Source organism: Balaenoptera physalus (genome assembly GCF_965194825.1).
Source record: "Balaenoptera physalus genome assembly, chromosome: 11".
Lineage (NCBI taxonomy): Eukaryota > Metazoa > Chordata > Mammalia > Artiodactyla > Balaenopteridae > Balaenoptera > Balaenoptera physalus.
The window spans coordinates 17,427,284-17,446,961 of record NC_138896.1 but is presented as its reverse complement, the minus strand read 5'-3'; the positions used below and the strand labels follow the sequence as shown (position 1 = coordinate 17,446,961).

Below are 19,678 nucleotides of genomic sequence, written 5' to 3'. Positions count from 1 at the left end.
AAATAGTGTATAACATGGTTGGAATGATAGTATACGGCAGTGCTCTAAGAACATGTACCTCCTACACCAAAGTAGCTGGTCCATATTACTTTTTAAAAGGGGGATCATACTCCCATCAACCTAGAAGACTGGAAAATATGCATTGAGCTTCACCACCCTTCAGCTCCAGATCACAGAGCTCCCATTCTGTATCAAATCTGTAAACCAAGTAGATGCTTCCTGCCAAAGGGCACCCAGGGTTGCACTTCAGGATAAGGCACCTTCCTCAGGAGATCACTAGGCATAAAAGTCCATGTATCCACCACAGCGCTGCTCAATTAGCAATGCTTATGCTAATTCTTGTAGTTATTTCTCTCTTCCCAAACTTCCACCCCCAAGAAGTTGCAAGTCACACAGTATTTATAAAAAGGCATCGCTGCCTTATGCAAGCTTACTGGTAGCTAAAAGGAGGCATCTAAAGGAAGGAGAAAAGAACCACACCATGCATTTATGAAGTGAGCAATTTTGCAAAAGAAACCAGAAACAACACTGTAGCAATCTAAGCAGGAAAGAGGAGATGGTAAGGGACATAATGGTGACTTGGGGTCAACAGGAAACCCTGCCCAGAAAATATAATGTCTGAAGTGACAATTCAGGACTCATATTCTTCTTTCCATTTCCTCTATTCTGTCTTGCCAAAAGGGTTCTGCCTCCTAAAGGGCCTTTGTTGGAATATAAATTCTATTATTTTCAGCCAGCAGATGTAATCAAAAAAAAAAAAAAGTGGATCATCACAGGCAGTAAAAAAAAAAGTCATAATCCCCAGGTTGGCATCACATGCCTAATTTTTTGGTATATAAGTACACATGAACGGGATTTCCAATATCTCAGACTAGGGATTCTAATAAATTGAAAAATATAAATGCAGAAAATATACTATACTACATTCCCATAAAATGCAAATTTTCTTACCGAAAATATAAATAATAAACAGTCCTTAAAAATCAATTCCAGAAGTTCAGTGATATCAATTTCAAAGAAAACTGTTATTATGTAACATCTACCTTTTACATACAAGTTTGGTGTCCTGAGTTCTACAGATATACCCCTTACCACTAAACATGTTAGAAAATTTCTCTCAGTCTCCAAACTTAACTCTTTCTCCCTCAAGATTATAGCACACTTAATAAGCAGAATTTAAACATGGACAGAAACAGGCTATTCTAGGATTGCTTGCGCAGCATTTTAGTAAATGTGATTTTGCAAGCCCAGAACGAGGTGCTTTGTGTGTTGAGTGCCATAGGAAGGCAATCTCATGCCCCACGGAATCCTGCATCTCACTGGGGTGAACTGCAGTAAATGACATTCCTGGGGGCCTGTACCCCTTTTAATTTTGCCTCCTGTACCACTGCAGATAACTCTCATAGAGCATTTGTGGTTTGCTGATGGGAATGATTGTATCCACCCTAAGTCAATTTTCATTCCCAGTTACATTCTTACTTAGAACTACCCATATATTAGTCTTTCATTATAAAATAATGCCCTGCTTTCAGATTCTCGCTCTATTTTGGTACATCCTTTTAAAATAAAATGCATGCCATTAAAACACATTTGTTCCATTGAGTCAGATTTTTAGACTCATTACGATGCTCTTTGTTGACACAATAGCTCCTTCAGATACACAACAATCTGTCATAAAAGACCCACACTTGGATGGGTGACTAAAGTGTTTTGCAAAGGCTGTCTTCTCAATGCAGTTGCTGTCAAAGACATATATTAATATCGTCCTAGTTAAAGAGTATTTAGTCTAAAGAGTGCAGACCATTTAAATAGAAAATGACTTCATGAGCTATTTCTGCAAGTTCAGTTACTTCTGAGAACACGGGGTTATTACATATTCAGTGGCAGAAATGAAGAGCAACTAATAGAAGTCTGTAATCCTGAGCACCCCACCAGGAACATAATCTCTGCCCAACTGGACTGTGGCATGGACTCCTAGTCATTAATTTTTCATTTTTTTTTCATAATCAATAAGCATTTCAGATTTCAACTTAAGTGAACTCTTTCCTTGCATCAGTAGGAAAATTAACAGCCTATGTGAAAACACTACCAGGTTCAAAATACTAAAGTTGGGTCATCTGTTATAAAAATAAACCTGAAAATAAAAAAGTGTTCTTCCCATCAGAAGTGTTAAAACTAGCGTCTAAAACAGAGGGGTGACATAGCCTTCAAGAGTGAAGTCATGCTTTATTCTTAATCACACTTGATAGTCTTAGGACCCAAAGTTAACATTTTGGGCAATTAAAATGCCAAATTGAGCTTATACCAGGTAAATAGAAAGAAGAGGAAACACAGAATATATTTCAAAATTTCATTTCTGTAACATTTTATTTGCTCTGCTACCATTTAAATTCTTTTAAATGACTTTATTCTGAATGAATTTATTCTGAATTTAAATGAATAAATTCATTTAGTCTAGAAAGAGGGGAAATAGAATATAAATTGTAAGGCTGAAATATTTTGATGGCCTATTGTATATTTAGAAATATAGAGCCAGAAAGAACCTTAGATTAAAACAAAGTCCAGAAACATTAAGTGATTTAAGATCACACAGCCAGTTGATGACAGAGACCAGAGTTTAATGTTTAATAAAATATCTAGGAATGAACAAGAAAGATGCAGGGCCTATACAAAACTTTATCTTAAAAACATAAAAGAACATTGTTGAAGGGTGACACCTTATCCATTACTGGATGAGAAGAATAAATAATGTGAAAATATTAAATCTCACTTAAATAAATCTGATGTCATCCCATTCATTACAAGGAAATTCTTGTCAAACCTTAATAAGAGTGAGAAAGACATCTGGAAGATTAAAAGGGTGGGGGGAAGAAAGGGAGCCAAGACATTTCCTTTTAATAAAATAAAATTAAATATAAAAAAGAGAGATTATTGATACTATATATAAAAACTATATAATTGCAAGGCTTAAAATACTGTTGTACTGGCATAAGATTAGCTAGCATGGCATTGAAAGAGTATAGCATGGCATATACAAAGTCCATGTACAAAAAATCTCAATATGTGAGAGAGGTAGTAATTCAAACCAAAGAGAGAACTGTTCAATTTCTGGGATAATTGGTCACTATTAGAAAAATGTTAGATCCCTAATCTAAACAATAGAGCAAAAATAAGGTCATTGTGAATTAAAGAGTCAAAGGTAAAAGAAGTAAAAAAAATAGGAAAAATAAACGGCAAATACAACAATTTTGAAATGGAAAAGGACTTTATAATACCAAAGAGAGAATCCATGAACAAAGAGATTAATCAACCTGAATATATAAAAATATGAAAAGTCTATACCAGAAAATTCCATATGCTGAATTAAAAAATATGTAGGGAAAATTGTTACCACATGACTGGCAAAGTGGTGCTGTCCTTAATATATAAAGAGTATGTATAATCAATAATAAAAAAATAATGCACAGATAGAAAAATATTCAAAGGACATGTCTGGCAATTTGAAAGATTAATGCAGTAGTAAATAGGAAAAAATGTTCAACCTCAAAGGTAATCAGAGAAATGTACGTTAAAGCATTTTAATACCATTTTCATCAACAAACTTGCCAAAAAAATTATAGAAAATATTCAGAGTTAATGAGGACACAGAAAAAACAAAATACGGCTTATGGGAGCACAAATCAGTGTCAGCATTTTGAAAGATTCTGTATCAATTGCTTAAAAATACATGCTCATTGACCCAGCTACTCGATTGTAGGAATTTACTCTAAGGAAATGATCAGAGTGTACACAAAGATATAGCAATAAGGCTATTCATTAGAGTGTCATTAACGGTATAAATTTTTAAAAAACAAAAACAAAAACCCTAAATATTCAACAAAAAGGAACTAATTAAATAAATTTTGCCACTAATGCCTATACGACGTAATACTAAATGGCCACTAAAATTAGTTTATAAAAGAATCCTTAATGCTTTGGGGAAATGTTCACAATAGACTGTTAGGAAAAGAACCAAGGAACTTATCAGATAATCAAACAATTTTATGATTAAAATTATACTTAATATGTATATATCCTCAATGAGACTGGATACCCAAAAATATTAACTATAGCTCTGTCTAGGGTGATCAGATTATCAGTGCTATTTATTGTCTTCACTGGGTTTCTCCTAAACATCCTAATTTTCCACAATTAACAGTATTAATTTTCCAAAAGATTAATCATTCTAAGGGGCATTAAGATATACTAATATATCAAGGTATTAAAATTAAAATATTTAAATATATTAATACATTAAAATATGAATAGTCGATAAAATTTCATCTTGAACATACCGAGAATTTGGGGGGTAAGGAGAAAAGTCAACCCAAGGTGATCTCTTTTTTGTCCCCTATAAGTTTTCAAAATTTTATCATGGAAAATGTCAAGTATAAACAAAAGTAGAAAGAAAGTAAAATGAAATCCCATTGACCCATCACCCAGCTTCAACATTCATCCACTTTTACTCCCCCTTGGAAGCAAATCCCAGACATCACATCATTCTTTTCATAAATACTTCAGTATGTATCCTTAAAAGATAGGGATTCTTTCTGTTACTGCTCTTTAAACATAATCAAAATAACATTATTACATAAGAATAATTCATAATACTCCTTTGACATCATCAAATATTCATCCAGTGTTCAAATTATCCCAATTGTCTCATAAACGTTTTGTTTTATTTTACAGTAGTGTGTTCAAACCGGAATCCTAATAGGATCTATATGTTCATGTAAATCTTCTAATCTATAGGTTCCTCTCCATCTTTCTTTTTTCCCTCTGGCAATTTCTTTGCTGAAATAATCCGGGTTGTTCATGCTGTAGGGTCTCCCAGGATCCGGATTTTACTTTGATTGCATTTCCATGGTGGTGTGGACAGCAGTATATTCCTCTGCCCCTCACATTTCCTGAAAACATTTTAGTCAGGTCTAGAAGCTTGGTCAGATTCAGGTTTGATTTCTTAACAAGTCTACCAAATGGTGGTATTATATACTTCCAGGAATGATATAGTGGCTGCTTGTATCTCTTTTTGTAATGTTCACAGCTATTGATAATTATTGCCTAAACATACTGTTCATTAAGGACTACAAAATGATGGTATCCCATCACTCCTTTTCATGTATTAGCTGGCACACTTCTAAAGAGAAAATTTTCATGTGCTAGCTGCTTTGGGATACAAATTGTACAGCACAGTGAGTTAAATATTTGATTCTTTCTCTTTATTTACATTTGTAAAATAATGAGCTAGTTCCTCAGCTAGTGCAAATCTATACCTATAGCACTCCTATACCTTCCTGAAAAAGCTTTAAAAAGCATACCATTATTCTTGAAGAACAGCAGCTTCAATGAAGCCTTCTCAGCCAGGAATAGTCCAACCATGACCTGTCACCCCAGATTCCTCTTTTCTGGATAACCCTGTGGTCCAGCACACACATGTTCCTTCCCACCACAGAGCCTTCGCACAAGCCATTCCCTTAGCCTGAGATGCCTTTGCATCTGCCCCACCTCCTGCTTCTAGTTAATTTCTGTTCATCTTTCAGATCCCAAGGGCCACTTTCTTTGGGAAGCCCTCCCACCCTCCAAATCTGGGTCAGGCTTATTTGTCACAGGCTCCTTTGTGTCAAAGTACTCATCTCAATTTGTAACTAAACATCACTTTGTGTGATTACTTAATTATTGTCTGCTCCTCACCCCACAACTCTAAGCCTATTGAAGCAGTCGGCATATCTGTTCTGGGCCACCCTTATCCAGCCCCAGTGCCTAGTTCTGTGCCAGGTACATTACAGTTTCTAGGTAATTACATACTGAGTGGAAAGAAAGAATGAATGAATGAGTGAATGAGTTTGGGCTCTAATGTTATTTGCTTATCCTCAATTCATTCCAAAGACATTTACTGACTGGCATCATGTCAGGTGCCAGAAATTTTGAGTTGATCACAATCTAATCTAGGAAGTGGACAACTAAACAGACAATTCCAAGACAGTGTTTATGGATCAGTCACACAGGGGAGTGAGCACAGAGTGATAACTAAGCACCTTGGCAGATGTGACAAGACACATTTAAATTAAAGCAGTATTCTCTGCTGGATAAGAGGCAGTATTAGATTGCCTCTTTAACACAGCTGGATTCAAATGAACGAGGACATAGGGACCAGAATGATTTTTTTTAAAGACATTTAGTTCAACTCATTAAGACCAGTTTCTCTTACTATAACTCAAGGGTTTAAAGCTTGTGTCTGCAACATGAGTTCTATGAAGCTGTTGATGATAGAATTCTCTGGCCATAAATACAAAACACAGATTAAGATCTTGAGACAAATGGAATGCCAAAGGGATATTTTTTTAGACTACTGCCCTCACAAAGCTAGAGGAAAACATACAATGAACTGTCTCAGTGATTCAGACCAAATATAATTGCTCAGTCACATAAAATATATCTTAAATCATCAACGCAAACTACTGGGTATAACAAATCACTTCATTAGCATAGATATTCTTCTTGCAGAAATCTAGGTCCACTGAAATTTAGAGTTGTGATTACAGAGCTGTGATTGATTGAATCAGGTAAAACTGTTCTATAGTCTGTTTTCTTCTGCAAGACTTAGGACCTTAAGGTAGGGATGCTTTATGTTTCTTTATATCCCCAGTGTTTATCACACTACTGGCATAAAGTAAGAGCTTAGTAATGACAGAATAAGTGAACAAGTGAAATCAGATAGAAAAGCTTTAAAAATAACGCAGAAGCGATGATGGATATAAATAAGATGACCATAAATTTATTGTACAAATTGAAACAATTCTGAGAGTGAATGAGGATTCTCTTAATAAGTATACACTTAGACTCTCCCAAGCAAACCGACTGCTTCACTCTAGCAATAAGGAACCGAAATGTGCGAAAAGATCAATCCATTATTTGTCTGCTTAAGACTTAGACGAGTTTTGAGAAATGAGAGGGATGGTTTCGTGGTCATGATTACTTTAAAATGCTTCATAAATGAAGATATTTGAATGAGCAAAACAGATGAAAAGATACTCAAACTCATTTGTCATCAGGGAAATTTAAAAAAATCACAACGAGATTCCAGTACTCATCCAAGAGAATGGCTAAAGTCTAAAAATTGATGATAGGGACTTCCCTGGTGGCGCAGTGGCTAAGAATCCACCTGCCAATGCAGGGGACACAGGATCGAGCCCTGGTCCGGGAAGATCCCACATGCCGCGGAGCAGCTAAGCCCGTGCGCCACAACTTCTGAGCCTGCGCTCTAGAGCCCGTGAGCCACAACTACTGAAGCCCATGCGCCTAGAGCCTGTGCCCCTCAACAAGAGAAGCCACTGCAATGAGAAGCCCGCACACCGCAAAGAAGAGTAGCCCCGCTCGCCGCAACTAGAGGAAGCCCGTGCGCAGCAGTGAAGACCCAATGCAGCCATAAATAAATAAATAAATAAATAAATAAATTTATTTTTTAAAAAAATTAAAATTGATGATAGTATAAAGTATTAGCAAAGCTGTGGTAACACCAAAACTCTCATACACTACTGGTGGAAGTGTAAATCGGTACAAGCACTTTTAGAAAACCATTTAATAGTACCTACTAAAGTTTAATATATGCCCTATGATCCAGCAACTCCATCTCACAAAAGGAATGCATACACATGTTCAACAAGTGACATTTACAAGAACGTTCATAGCAGTACTGTTCACAACAGTCAAAAACTGGAAACAACACAAATGTTCACCAACAGTAGAATGGATAAACATATTATGAAATATCCAAACAGTTGAAAACTGCAAGGCAATAAAAATAAAGAAACTATTGCTACATGGTTGAATTTCACAAACAAAATGTTGAGCAAAAGAAGCCAAACACAAAGGAGTACATAGTATATGATTCCACTTATATTAATGGAAAAGCGTATAAAATGTCTATCTATGGTGACAGAAGTCTTGACAATAGTTACCCGTGGGAGGAACAATAACTGAGAAGGACAGAAAAGGAGCTATCGGCATTCTTAATCTAAAGAGTTCACTTTGTGATAATGTACTGAATTGTGCACTCAAGGCTGGCGTGCTTTTCTTTAATGTACATTATACATTTCTACAATATACTTAGCAGAAAAACTATGAAAAGAAATATACCCAAGATATGATATTCTCATTCCTTCTTTTTCTCCCAAGACTTCTTAACTCAGCAGACATGCTGAGAAAAAAAAAAATCACTTCATTCACCCCAGATCGATCTGAAAAGGCTCATATGGCAGGTTTTCAATGTTTGAGGATGAGGAGGATCCGTTCTCTATACGGATCGACCCAACATTTTATTCTTCAAATTTGTTTTCCTAGTTTTATTCACTGTTTTATTCAATACCAGACCAATAATGACCACCAGAAAATAAGAAATGATAAGTCACTGAGTTTGACCCAATGATGAGGGCTACAATAGAACTTCAAAACTCATTGAGAAACTCTAAGAGCGATTTCAAGATCATTAGTACAGAAGCGTCTAAGAGAAACTGAAACACTTAAAATTCTGACTTCTTACATACTTGAAAGAACAAAAGAAAAGAGAAAAGAAGTATGTGTGTTAGTGTCCAGGGATAAGTGCAACCATTTGTTATGGGCTGAATTGTGTTTCCCCAAAATTCATATGTTGAAGTTCTAACTCCCAGTATCTCAGAATGTGACTATTTCAAGACAGGGTCCTTAAAGAGGTAATTAAGTTAAAAGAGTCATTAGGATGGATCCTAATCTGATATGACTGGTATCCTTAGAAGAAGAGGAAATTTGGACACAGACACCCTCAAAAAGAATATGATGTGAAAGACACAGGGAGAAGACGTCCATCTACAAGCCAATGAGAGAAGCTTCAAACGGGTCCTTCCCTTATAGCCCTCAGAAGAAACCAACCCTGCCGACACCTTGATCTTGGACTTCTAGCCTCTAGAACTGTGAGAAAATTAACTTCTGTTGTTTAATCCACCCAGTCTCTGGTACTTTGTTATGGCAGCCAGAGCAAACTAATACACCATTCACAGTGCAAAATTCAGAAACATCATTGCATCGGTTCATAGGTTCAATCCATAGCAACGTCAATTTGTGAGTTGCTGTTACAGCCTGTCTATGTGGGTCTTGGATTGTAAGCTCCCCTAAGGTAGGGGCTGCATCTACTTAATTCATCCGTTCCACTTATCAAGCCTTCTCCTGCAGGTATGTGCTCAACACCTTTTTTTCTTCTTTTGGTTTGTTTGGAACACTAACTTATATTCCTCTCTCAAGGCCCACTTTGGTTTCATCCTCTCTTTGTATCTCTGGGACCCAGGAAGCAAGGAAATGACACAAGTCCTCCTGCTTCTACAAACAATGGATATGAGAAGTGCCTGTCATAAAAACACAAAGAACATTTCTTTCCAGAAGATAAATGAATAGAGGTTTTACCTTCCCACTAAGATGAGAAAATGAAAAGGGGAAAAAGTCACAGAGGGAAAAAAATGGATTACACTAGAAAGTAGAGTGCTTCATTGAGGAATGTTAAAGCTCTAATTGAACCTTTCCAGAACATCACTTATCTGCACCTTATCTGCCCAGTAGTGCAAAGATCCTGGTCCCATTGTGAGCTTCCCTAGTCTTCTAGTTCTACTTTTACCAGAGTAAATGCAATAAATCTTTCTTAAAATATACATCTGGCTATGCATAGCATAGGATTAATTCAACCGCACCTGTAGCAGACCTTCCAGAAATAATTTACAATAATTTGTCAGGATTAACCTTTTGATAAAACATAAATTTGTTGAAATGTAAAGCACTTTAAAGAGGTGAAGAGGTACATTTTTATTACACAAATGCTGCATCAGCAAGTGGAGGGAGGCAAAGAATACTGGTGCTGAGAATAGCGTTGACTCTGCTGGACTTCCTCTTTAGTGCTCTAAAACAGAAGCTTGGCATTTCAGCATGGGAAGAAGTGATTCACAACCAACTGCATCTTCCTTGGCTAGTCCTAGAAATGTCAAGCCCTGTAATTAATGAGGGACACTTGTGGGTCCAGACACTCAATACGTAACGACGAAGGAGGAGTCTGCATTGCATCATTTTAAAATGTTCGCAGACATATGTTTTTAATATTCAATAGCCACCATCTGCGGAATTCGAGGATATCAGACATTCCTAGAGACCATCCAGTAAAACAGAAGAATTCAAACTGCCTAGGGGATAAAAGCTTTCAGTGTTGGAAGCAGCTAACGTACACTCAATTACTTTCAAACATTGGCCAATAGCCCACACCCATATTGTCCTTTCTTGAAAGGGAGGGGTAGGGGTAAAATCACCATGTTATTCTGGATACTGAACTCTACCAGTGTGGTTTTTTAATTAAATACATAATTAAATGACACATAACCAAAGATTAACCAAAATGAATCCAGTGTTCCTGCTACAGAACTTCTATTTCAGGACTGTCTAAACCAGACGACAGCAGTGTGACAGTGCTAAGAGTAGTCTACGAGGAGCCGGGATCTTTCTGAAGGCAGCATTGTGCCTTGTGGTGGCTCTCCAGCGCCTGCAAGAAACCCTAAATCATTAATGGAGTTTGAGTGCTTTGCTTTCACTGCATGCAGTAGTGACTACAAAAACCTTAGCATATTGGAGTATACATAATACTTATAGAGTATTCAACATTTGCAAATTATCTTACTGAAAGTCTCTGGTGCTCACAAACGTAGGTACCTGGCCAATTCTTCCACGAAAAAATGTAGAAGAACCAAGGCTTTTAGGAAAAATTTCAATTTTACTAACTGAAAAAATATTCCTTAAAATTGATTCCACTTTCCCTTGGATGACTGTTTGAATCATAAAGCAAGGAAGGGGTACTACTGTCTGCATAGCAGGGTCAGGTTTTATGTCAAGCTGTGTAAATTACCCTTTGGAAAGAACCACTTTCACCTCTCTCACAATCTAAGGACCTGTTCCAGAATGAACCATCTCTGAGAGCATCAAGCAACGTTCAAAACATCAACTGAAATGCTCTCACAGATCATAACGAATAAGTAAATCGGCCCTTGCCTCATTTCAAAGAAAGACATTTGAAATCTGTGTTAAATACATTTATCCATCTAACTGCCAGGGCTTTTGAACCAAGCTTTTAAGAGCAAGTAAATAAAACTTTATTGGCTCAATAAAGACTGATGGCCAGGGTTCTATAGTCACCGTTATTATTAAGAACAGAACTCCACTAACTTATGAAATAAAAACCAAGTATCCCCAAACTAAAGAAGTGACATTTGTATTCAACAGCATCATCATTTAGTTTAAAAAGTGAATCTTAGAGGGAAGAGATATGGGAACATATGTATATGTATAACTGATTCACTTTGTTATAAAGCAGAAACTAACACACCATTGTAAAGCAATTATACTTCAATAAAGATGTTTAAAAAAAAAAAAAAGTGAATCTTAAATCCAGGATCAGTAATCAGAAAAGGAAAACAAAAAAGCCCTCTAGAAAAGAAACTGAGCTACAGTTTCTCCTTATCATGAAGAAAATTATCTTATCCCAGGATTTCCTGCTAACCCATCAGTTGAACAATATTTCATGTAATAAGTATTTCCTAGGTTCAAAAATATTAGCTAGACCTGCCTTTTGGCTCCTTTGACAATGAGAGGTTTCTTACCAAATGATTAAGAGAGCACAGGTCCAAGGAGGAAAATTACTCTATTCCAAACCACAGTCATAACAAAGCTGAAACAAAGGTTTAAAAAGCACAATCACAAGATGAAGAAGGACTCATATATCTATTAGGTTTCTTTACAAACAAAATAAAGGAAAAACCAGATTTTCAAGTAGATACAAGAAAAACAAATATTTTTATTTTCAATTCACCGGCTCTTCTTTTCTCCTTCTTCTTTTTCCCCCAAATAAACTACCTCATTATAGCTTTGTAACTGCTTCTTGACTCAGGAACACTGAAGAGTGATTATCTTATTTCCACGGGAGGGAAAATATGTACCTATCTCAACACCCCTTCAATACCACAGGAATACAACTTGTCCCAAAAGTTCTGCAGAGATGGTCTCCTTTCTGTGAGCATTCTACACAGGATAAAGTGCAGTGCCAAATCAGCTAGAATTTCTTCTCTCAGAGAAGAGTTTCCAACATTTCCATTAAGGTGGACTATGTCAAAGAAAAGCTCAAAAAAGAAGCCAAATGCCCTGGACCTCACAGCCAAAGGACACCTCAGACTGATTTCCCTTAAAACAAAAACAAAAACAAAACAAAACAAAAATTAGGTTTGCCACCTTTCACCTATTCAAAAATAAGCCAAATATATGGTTTTTATAATCAAGGATTCAGAAAAAAGGAAAACCATTGCATTCAGTGATCTAGATTCTCCATCATTAGTCCCTCAATATTTTAACAGCAACATTTGAAAAGAAATGCTAAGCATTTCTCCATTTTCTCCATTTAAATGAATGTCTGTTTCAACTAAATAGTCATTCATGTTGTGCAAGGTAAAAAAATGCAAGGGCCAGTTTTGTGTATTTTTGTGTGTATTTTTTCAATTTACACAAAAAAAGCAAAAAGTCGTTTTTTAAATTTATTTATTGGAAAATATATTTCACAAAGGTATGCGGTTTTCACTAAGACAGTTTAAAAGCTCTGTTTTCAACCACAAACTTAACAATTCTTTTCCAAAGTCCGACTGTCTGGGGGCCACAATTTGACACTAACCAGACAAAGGTTTTTTAAAAAGTTAAAAACACACAAAAAAATTGAAACTGGAAGAATCTTAATCGACACCAGGCTCAAAAATAATATTCTCCCTTAGTCTGTCGGAGGTTTGTCAAGTATTGTTGAAATTACACATTCTTCCCTTGATAAGTGTTTTTCCACAATTAAAGGAGGATCAGAATTCTGCTTAATCATTAGTGCAAGCAACAGGGAACTGACTGTATATTCCCCAAAATAGAACTCTAGTTGCCACCCAAACTTTATCAGGAAGATCGTCTTACTTAGAATCAGGGACTACATGTAAATAAAGGTACTTAAGTTATGAAAAAATTCCTAGGAAGTACCAGAGGAAATGTTACATATTCATATCATTTAAAACTAGAAAACAAGTGTTTGACCAAGCTTAGATGTGCTTTGGTAGGATGCTAAAAGAAATTTTAGCTAGTATCTCCAGGGATCTCTTATTATATGTTTCACCCTTACCCAAAGCAAGGTAAACAAACAATGGCTTAGAACCTTTTTCTATCATAAATTTCATATTCCCAAAATGTATAAAATCAGTAAAGTACAAAGGGCAAAATAGGTCTTATGTAGAACGAACAGTCTAGATGTATTTGTAATTAATTCTCTACCATGATCACCTTTCCCCACTAGCTAATAGATTTTGGCTTTATATTGGTATATGTTTAATAGAAATGCATTCATGGAATCTCCAAATTCAGTTCAATAGCTCAAGAAAGTCAACTAAGGGTCTCCCAAGTTTTCTTATCTGTAAATGCCAGTCTTGTATTATCCTGGCATCCTCCACAGCCCCCTGTACAGGAGCTACCTGGAGCAGCCCATGTTGAACCAATTTAAACAAAATGTCAATGATCTTATATTCATCAAATAATCACATCAAGTTCTTGCCACAATGGGGAGCTGACTTCGGAAAAAAATATTATGAAAAGATTAGCAAATATAGAGGAGAAATCACCCACTTTTTTCCTAGAGTTTTGTGTGCAAAAGAAAATACTAAATAAGAACTAATTCCAGCTAACGATGAGTACTCGGGGCTTCATCATTAAATCCTTTGGAAATGTTAACGTTATACCTTAAGATAAATATTACTCCCATTTTACAGAAGAGGAAGCTGAGGCTTAGGAGAGGATAATTAACTTGCTCCACTACAGCACAGGAGAAAATCTGAATCTCAGAGCAATGGAAGCTTGGCCGTGGACTCAAAAATCTAGCGGGCATTACATATTTTACACAATCTCTAAATGATTTTTTTTTAATTTTGTAAATTTTGTTTCAGTTACATAGCTGATATAATTTTTTATCAGTTCATTGACAGGACTATACACCTATCCCACTCAATAGCTTATAAAATCCGAATTTTACATCTAGTTAGCAAGAATAATTACTTAAAATAGGAGCCACCAGATGGTATAAACATGCGCTATCCAATATGGTAGCCACTAGCCATATGTAGCTTTTGAGCACTTGAAACAAGGCAAAGCCAATTTGAGATGTAATGTAAGTACAAACACACATAAAACTTCAAAAACTAAAGAAGGTAAAATATCTCAATTATTTTTATTTCTATTATATGTTGAAATTATATGTTCAATATCAGAGTTCAAATATATTACCAAAAATAATTTCATTCGTTTCTTTTTCCTTTTTTAATGGGACTAACTATTAGAAAATTTAAAATTATGTACGTGGCTCACGTTTGTGGCTCTCATTATATTTCTCTTGGACAGCAGTGGGTAAACTGTTAAGAATATCCTTCTGTTCTCACCTTCAGCACAAGATGAGAATTACAAAGTTGATATGTGAGCCCACGACACCTAATTTGCTAGTTAAAGCTTTGCTGACACCAAATGTGTGGATTTTAATCATTATTCAATCATTCATTCATTCAGTTAAATAATTATTTATTGAGCAACTGCTATGTTGTAGGCGAAATAAGGCAAAGTCTAGGGAATTTCATAAGGAACATTTTAGGCAAGGTCCCAATCACAGCACTTAATACTTCGGTCATCGGGCTGTAGCTATTAGCAGTAAAAACTAAATGGCATATTTGGAGGATATTTAAAATATGGCAAATTGGGAAGGGGATGGTGTCAACAACAATTCAAGGATTTCATTAACGGGATATGTGAGGTGGGTTGATTTAAAGCTAAAACTGTCTAATGTCAATTTCAAGCTTAATCAGAAGATAAAGTAATCATGCAAATGCAATTTCTGTTTACTCAAGAGGGGACAAGATCTCTTTCAAATCTAATCCTCACCCCACCCACCTGCGTAACCATGGTGGAGATTAACTGCATTTCACTATAGCCATACTACTGTAATTATCTGCTAGACTTTCTTACTAAAATCAATGAAAGTGACCAAATATTGTAAAGTCTAGGAGTGTATTAACATTTCTATGGGGCATCAGGCAATGATATAAGTGATTTAAAAAATGAATCTCACAGTAAATCTGTAAAGAAACCACTACCTACACTCTATAGATCAACAAAAAATCAACACATTCCACAACACTGCATGGTATGTGATTTGCCTTTCCTTTGCCATTAGTTTAATAATATCAGTTAAATGCTCTAACAATTTATTTTAACTGCTACATGGCTATATAAGGTAACTGAGATCCTAGAGGAATGGTCTTAGAGGAGACCTTGTTTCCCTACAGAAGGAAAATAAAGAAATGCCATAATATAGGGAGAATAATGTTCACCACCAGGTCAGTCTACTGAGTCAAGATTCCAAATTCTTTTCTACAGCTTCCCTATATGTAAAAAAAAAATGTTTCTATTTCCCAAAAAACATGATCCTGCAGTGCCTATTCAGCTAAAGTCCCAGTAAATATACTAAGGGTTCTGCTTGAATAAGAACTAAGCTCATAGTTTCAAAATGACATTTCATGGAAGATTTGAGCAGAAGACATTTTGTGTTTGAACCAGAAATCCCAGAACACTGTCATTTAGATACTGTCAGTGCAAAAGAAGAGAAATCCAGCACCAAGGAAATATCTAATTGAGATGTCAAACCATTGCCTGGAATGACTCGCTTTTCTTGTTCTGCTAGATGAAGTCTTCTCAGTGGTACTGGTGGTATTATTATTATTTTTTTGGCTGCACTGCACGGCACGTGGGATCTTAGCTCCCCGACCAGGGATTGAACCCACGCCCCCTGTAGCGGAAGCTCTTAGTCTTAACCACTGGACCACCAGGGAAGTCCCCCTCAGTGGTATTATTAATATTCCAGTATAGCAAAAGAATTGCTACATTAAAAGGCAGTGTAACTCCAAGCTTTAAGATGAAACAAACTTACAAGAGACTAAGCCTTGGGGGTATTAATTCCTTGTTTTGCAAGTGAATATCCAGATCTTTCTGGTCTCATGTCTATTCCAATATTTTAAATACTAGTCTTGAGGCTCTGAATGGCTGAACCAGTGAAGTCAGTTAGTTCAAGTACTTGAGTATTTGAATGCCTATTATGTGCAGAATTCTGAATGCTGAGTAGAAGTCCAGTACAGAGGAGAAGACATTGCCTGGCACTCAGAGAGTTTACAAACTTTATTAGTGTCCTAGGGCTGCTGTAACAAACTATCACAAAGTCCATGACTTAAAACCACAGAAATTTATTCTCTCGCGATTCTGGAGGCCAGATGTCCCAAATCAAGGTGTTGACAGGGCCATGTGCCCGTCAGAGGCTATTCCTTGTCTCTTCTAGCTTGTGGCGGATGCTGGCATTTCTTGGAATGTGGCCCTATCACTCTAATCTCTGCCACCATCTTCATATCACCTTCTGCTCTGCTCTGTGGGGTTGATCTTCTGCCTCTCTCTTTGAAGGACACTTGTGATTGGATTTAGGGCCACCCAGATAACCCAGGACAATCACTCCATGTCAAGATCCTTAACTTAATCACATCTGCAAAGACCATTTTCTTTATATGGTAATATTTACACGTTCCAGATATTAGGACCTGATCTCTTTGGGAGGCAGGGCTACCAGCCATCAAACTGAAATGACTGAAAACCAAGCAGAGCATCCTAAGTAGGTGCTACACTGGGTGGTATCAACAAACCTTCTGCCTGAGTTCAGAGAATGTGGTCCAGGTTGCCTAAACTCGGATGGTTCTCCTGGGACTAGATGAGGCTCTGCTTATCTTCTTTCAGATGTTCTCAAATGATTTTGTGAGCTTCTGAAGGGCCGCTTTCAGCCCAGTAGTCTTTATCATTCTGGCTGTTCTTATGGTCCCTTGCTTATTACATCATCTTAATTTTACTGCACTCCTTTCCGTTTTTGTCCCACCCTATTATAATCTGGTACATTTTTTTTGTTCCTGTTTTTGTTTTTATTGTTGTTTTTGTTGTTTGTCTTGGGGCTAATCTTTTCACGGCTGTAGTGAGCAACTGAGAGGCACAGAAAGTTTTCTGCTGCCCCAAATTATTACACTCCAGGACACGTCACAGTGGGACCATCATTCCATATTTGAAAAGTTTAAAAAAAAAAAAAGTGAAACTCTAACCAATGGACATCTCAGGGTGTTTAGAGGGCCCGCTGAGCCTCCAAAAGGGGCTGCACAGTGTGTAGAGTTCCCCCAAGATATTCAGACACAGATGCCTCTTTTCCTCTTAAGCTACATGATGGCAGGAACCATGTCCATTTTTGCTCAACTTTGTGTCTCCAGCATCTAGTCCAGTTCTTACATGTGGATGTGTGGTGGATGGATGGATGGGTAGGTGGATGGATGGGTAGGTGGATAGATGGGTGGATGGATGGATGGGTAGGTGGATAGATGGGTATATGGATGGATGGGTAGGTGGATGGATGGGTAGGTGGATGGATGGGTAGGTGGATGGATGGGTAGGTGGATAGATGGGTGGATGGATGGATGGGTAGGTGGATAGATGGGTGGCTGGATGGATGGGTAGGTGGATGGATGGGTAGGTGGATAGATGGGTGGATGGATGGATGGGTAGGTGGATAGATGGGTGGATGGATGGATGGGTAGGTGGATAAATGGGTGGATGGATGGATGGGTAGGTGGATGGATGGGTAGGTGGATAGATGGGTGGATGGATGGATGGGTAGGTGGATAGATGGGTGGATGGATGGATGGGTAGGTGGATAGATGGGTGGATGGATGGATGGGTAGGTGGATAGATGGGTGGATGGATGGATGGGTAGGTGGATAGATGGGTGGATGGATGGATGGGTAGGTGGATAGATGGGTGGATGGATGGATGGGTAGGTGGATGGATGGGTAGGTGGATAGATGGGTGGATGGATGGATGGGTAGGTGGATAGATGGGTGGATGGATAGATGGGTGGATGGATGGATGAGTAGGTGGATGGATGGATGGGTAGGTGGATGGATGGGTAGGTGGATAGATGGGTGGATGGATGGATGGGTAGGTGGATAGATGGGTGGATGGATGGATGGGTAGGTGGATGGATGGGTAGGTGGATAGATGGGTGGATGGATGGATGGGTAGGTGGATAGATGGGTGGATGGATAGATGGGTGGATGGATGGATGAGTAGGTGGATGGATGGATGGGTAGGTGGATAGATGGGTGGATGGATGGATGGGTAGGTGGAGAGATGGGTGGATGGATGGATGGGTAGGTGGATAGATGGGTGGATGGATGGATGGATGGATGGGTGGATGGATGGATGGGTGGATGGATGGATAGAATAACATCTTGAGAGACTCAACTGCTCTGGATGATCAAGAAAAGGAAAGAGGACAAAGAGAAGGAGAGAAAATAACAAAGGAAGAAAAGGGGATTGAGAGAATGAGAACTGCAGACAGTAGCAGTCAAATGTCTACTACATGACAATTTTGCTTAAAGCCAGTTTTGATCAGGGAGTTGATACTAGAGAATATTTACAGATCCCTTATGCTGTATCTTTGTTGGAGAGGTAGTGCTATGGACTGAATGTTTGTGTCTCTCCCAAAATTCGTATGTTGAAACCCTAGTCTCTAATGTGATGGTATTTGGAAGTGAGATCTTTGGGAGGTAATTGGGTTTGAATGAGGTCATGAGGGTGGAGGTCCGATGATGAGATTGGTGCCATTATAAAGGTATGAAGAGACCAGAGGTCTCTCTCCACCAAGTGAGGATACAACAAGAAGGCAGCCATCTGCAAAACAGGAAGAAGGCCCTTACCAGACACTGAATCTGCCCGCACCTTGATCTTGGACTTGCCAGCCTCCAGAACTGTGAGAAATAAATGTCTGTTGTTTCACCCACCCAGTCTGCAGTATTTTGTTATAGCAACCCAAGCTAAGATAGGCGCATGGCACAGTGTTTGGAGTCAGACACACCTGGGTCCAACTCTCAACTCTACCCTTAACAGCTTCCATTTCCTCACTTGCAAAATGTGGATAACAATGCCTAATTTATGGGGTGGTTGACAGCTTTAGAGATCATTTCCCTAAAGACTAGCATCTAGGAATCTCTGAAGAATTCCTTTTACTATACACTTTTATCTCCCGAGAGCTTTGCAAAGTGCTTCATATAAGCACGTGACTTCGAAATATTACTTAATTGATGTATTTTTCCCTGTAATTAGTTTCTTTCCTCCCTCCCTTCCTTCCTTTTTTCCTTTTATCCTCCTGTTTCTACTGGGTAAAATACAGTCACATAGTTCAAAATTCAAATGATACACAAGAATATACCATGAAAATTCTCCCTCCTTCCACTGTACCCAGGCATCCAGCCCGTTTCTGAAGCATCCAATTTTACCAGCAAGAGACTTTCGGTCAACAGATGCTTGTAAATTAGGCTTATTCTGGGTTTAAGCAACTCAAAACAAAATGCCCTACTCTTATTCATCACTCCAGAAGGTCTCCCACCAAGGCTAACTTGTTTCAGCTAGTTTGCTACAATTCCTTATGTGGATTCATCAAATAGCT

General features: G+C 37.6%; 1 protein-coding gene across 2 annotated transcripts in view; it reads right to left on the bottom strand.

Moving 5' to 3' along the window:
* The window catches only part of HDGFL1 (HDGF like 1), a 730,488-nt gene that overhangs the window by 697,089 nt on the left and 13,721 nt on the right, over positions 1 to 19,678 (bottom strand). The gene's annotated exons all lie outside the window — the stretch shown is intronic.